The 4,023-nt window shown below is 37.8% G+C and overlaps 1 long non-coding RNA gene across 1 annotated transcript; it reads left to right on the top strand.

Annotated features, from left to right (window-relative positions):
- The first annotated feature begins 416 nt into the window (after positions 1-416).
- Positions 417-3,653, top strand: LOC134470255 (uncharacterized). The gene is made up of 4 exons (XR_010039185.1): positions 417-755; positions 2,401-2,503; positions 2,643-2,744; positions 3,560-3,653. It is a non-coding gene; the product is annotated as an uncharacterized LOC134470255 (long non-coding RNA).
- Positions 3,654-4,023: the final 370 nt, after the last annotated feature.

Here is a 4,023-nt window from a genome sequence, read left to right on the forward strand (position 1 = left end):
CTAATTTATTGTAAAATATTGGGTAACCACATGAAAGTGATCTCTTGTATAACATCTTTTGGAGTTCAAAAACTAAACAAATGTGTTTCTCACTGCATCCACTCATGTTTTCATCAATATCACATGCAATGTGTGTCCTTATGGGGTGATGATTTCAGATTGTAAACCGGTATGAAGAAAGTTTGCCCATCTGATGAGGAAGTGAACATAGGGTGGCAGTTGATTTTAGTATTTTGAATGGCAGTGTGTTCAATGCGACAACCAGGGTTTTTCTTCATGAAAATTGTGTGTAATCCAGAAAATTGTGTGTAGTGGTTTGAAAAGAGTGTGTTTTAAAACTGAAATGTGAGTGTAAATAAGGAATTGTGTTTAGTGTTCAGTGACATTGGTTACACCCTTAAAAGAGATTGGTTAAAAAAGTGACTAATCTCGTTGGTTGAGGCAATATTGGTCAAATTAACTGTGACATTGGTAACTATTAAACAAACAAATTGGTTATCTAACAACTAATATCATTGGTTAAGAACAAATTGGTTGATTTAACAAAGATATTGGTTAACTTTAATAACAGATTGGTTGAAAAATGACTAATATCATTGGTTAAGCAAATGTTAACTAAGAGATTGGTAACTGACGCAGGTCTGACGCTCAACGTCAAGTACGTAACTCTGCTTCTCAATTTTCTGACAAAGCCGCCATCTTGGTGCTGCAGGAAAGCCGTTTGAGATATTGGTGGAATTCAAACACTTTGTGAGGTAAGTTCGTTTATTTTCAATGTTTCGTTAATAATTTCAAGACAATGCCAAATATAGGCTACAGTGAATATCGAAACTGTTTCTTGTTCAGGATGGTAATTTGCAATGAATTTGTCTTCAGACCATACCTCCGCTAACAGGCCACTATTATAACTACCGGTATGCTAACTTAGCCCTAGGTTGTTTTCACAACTTTGTTGGAAAGTTTGTGTTTTGTTAGAAACAAACTCTACGAAATGTACAATATAGATTTGCTCCGAAAGAGCTATAAAACTTGTCCAGTGGTGCCAAAACACCCATGTCAGAGTCAAGACCTAGCTAAATGTCCGCTAGCAACATAGCTATCAGTGGTTTCTGGAGGAGGGCCGAATGGAGTGCTTCCCCGCCGGCCAGAGATTGTTTGCGCCGGCCTCTTCACCTGAAAGAGCTAGCGCTGCATGATGAGGTGGTTCGCTAGCAACAATTAGCTATAGTCTAACGGTTAAATCATGTTGCCTTTGTTGAGGGATGTTTGAAATAGCCCGATGTATTCATAACTGAATATTGGTTTCTTGTTAGAAACGAACACATTTTGGATATAATTTTGTTCTGAAGTTACAACATGCCAAGTTAGTGTTGTAAGACTGTTGGCGCCAAAGTTAAGAGCTAGCTAAATGTCCGCTAGCAACATTAGAGCTAGCCAAACTGAATAATGAATCTCTTGTCCGCTAGCAACATTAGCTAGCTAAAGTCTTTTTTTTTGTTAGAAACGAACTCCCTTTGAGTATAATTATGCTCTGAAGATATCCAGTTAATGTACTTGAGCCAAAGTAAAACACAAATACCAGAGAGAAGAGCTAGCTAGAAGTTCGTTAGCAACATCAGCTTATCTTTTAGCTGACTCAGAAGCTTGTTGAAGTAGCCACAACTTATGCCTGATTTTTATTGTTAGAAACGAACTCATTTTGACTATACACTTGCTCTGAAGTATGTTTTAACACATGTGCCTTTCCCTGTTCGTTGTGTAAAGGAAGTGAGTAAGTAAACTGATTCTGAACTTGTTATTGTGCACACAGTGTGCTGTTGTGTCCCATTCTGTTACTGCCAACTCTGTGGGCTGTTCTCTCTGTGGAGAAACCACTGTCAGCCATCAGATCGTGTTCTTTTCAATAAATAGGCATTACCTATTTGACAGATTTCTCCTGAAATAATGAGCCCAGAAACACCCAGATGTGTAGGGTGCTTTTTTTTTGGCTTAATCAAAGATGCTTAATTTGTATGGTTACTGCAATAAATATTTAGATTTCTTTGCCCATCCTTTTTGGATCTACTAGTAGGCCTAGTGATTTTAGAGGTCTTAACAAGCGGGCTATGCATCAGATTTCATTTCAAGTGATGAGTAAAATATCCAGAAGGATATATAATCTGTTCTTTTTGCCCTCTAGCTTAGCACACTGAATTCTTTGAGCCATCTGGTGTCAATCAGTGTGGGAAAATGATCAATGAAAACAATTTAAGAAATGCATCTTATAGATGTTTCATATTGTAGGCCTATTCAGCCTATTGTGTCATGGTGGTGTTATCATTTTTCAAACTTTTTTGTGTGTAATAATTAGGCATATTGATACATAATCATGTTCATGTTTTGTGCTGTCTTGCTTTGCAGATGACAGAATATTGCTGAAGGATCCTACATGGAAGCTGGCTGATTACACGGAGTGATTCCTCTGGTGTGGTGTACCTCAGAGAAATAAACACTGTTGCAAGAGGTGAGTTTAAGTTTATAAAGTCACACAAAACCTATCCATGTATTTTTAAAAAGTCAAAGTTCTAACTTGCTCTGTATTTCATGCTGTCAATATGAGATGCAAATTAATGTTGTGTGTTGTGTGTTAATGTTGTGTGCAGGTGAGAAGATATCCTTATTGCTGGATGGTTGCTCTCTGGTCGTACTTGAGCCCCCTGGACCATGTCTGCAAATGCTTCTGAACATTGACAGAATTTCTAAAGGTTAGCAACCATTCACAAATGTACACCACATGTATGTGTGTTTCAAATGTCTTAACAGTTTAAACGACACACTGTTAATCAGAGATGCATCCTGTTCATCTTTTGTGTTATTTTGAGAGGATAGGTCGCCAGCGACCCTATTCACTTGCTGAAAATGCTTAAACACATAAAACAACATTGCTATGACATTACATAGAGCCATAACGCTGCACTACAGGGTTAAGGATGGCAGCTGTCTGTTACAGTACATTGATCCCCTTTCCCCCAGTTTCTAAATGTACCGGTATGCAAATTTTAATAAATCTGCACCAAATGTGTGTTTCAAATGTCTACTATCTAACAGTCTGAATAACACACTCGTACACAGTGGTGGACAAAGGAAAAGTACTTGTGGTGTAATTACAACAGTAGCACATGATATTACATAGCTGTTACACCGTTTGCTCCAGTATACCTACCTATTGAGATAGACTGTGTTATTACTGAAAAACAATAAAAACCTAACAAGAACCCACCACAAACTCAATCCAACCTGTGCAGAATCAGCTCATCGTAAGACAAGTACATTGGTCTACTTTTTACTCAGATAAGTTACCTGTGTTGGAAAGAAACTGTTTAAAAACAAAAAAAAAAACTTTTACTTTTACTTTGTCCACCACTGCTCATACATGACATTACCAATTGTTGTGTGCTCAGAGCGGCAGTTTACAAACGCACCCTTGGTGCCTTCTGCTGTTAGGCCTATGACACTGAGCCCACCGTTTCATTGATTGGAGTATTTGGGTTACATTTTCTCAATTTGTTGTATTTTTCAGGATCGCTGAGGACTCCCCCTCCATGCGTGACATCTTTGAGAAATTTCCACGCTTTCTGGAGATGCCAAGTTTGGTACGTCTGCCAGACATTTTTTTAACCTTTATTTAGAAAGAAAATGTCAACGATATAGTTGTGTGCATTGTTGATTTTGGCTATACTTGGTGTTAATTAAGCTTCCAGATACTGCATGATTTATACCGTTCACTCAGTAGAGTAAAGCTTTCTATATAACCTGTTAAAACAGGCGTTATAAAATTTTGTGGTTACCCGAATGGCAATTACTGAGTCGCAGTGCATTACTAAAGGCCCTATGTTATGTCATAGTAGAGTAGTACTGGCAATTAACCTTTCAATGACTATTACAGCATGTTTCAGATGGTATGGCGTGCATTATGGGGCTAAGCACCATTGATGTATCTCTCTCTCTCTCTCTTTCTCTCTCTCTCTCAAATCTTAAAAATTC

The sequence above is a fragment of the Engraulis encrasicolus genome, chromosome 19 (genome assembly GCF_034702125.1).
Source record: "Engraulis encrasicolus isolate BLACKSEA-1 chromosome 19, IST_EnEncr_1.0, whole genome shotgun sequence".
In the NCBI taxonomy this organism is placed as follows: Eukaryota; Metazoa; Chordata; class Actinopteri; order Clupeiformes; family Engraulidae; genus Engraulis; species Engraulis encrasicolus.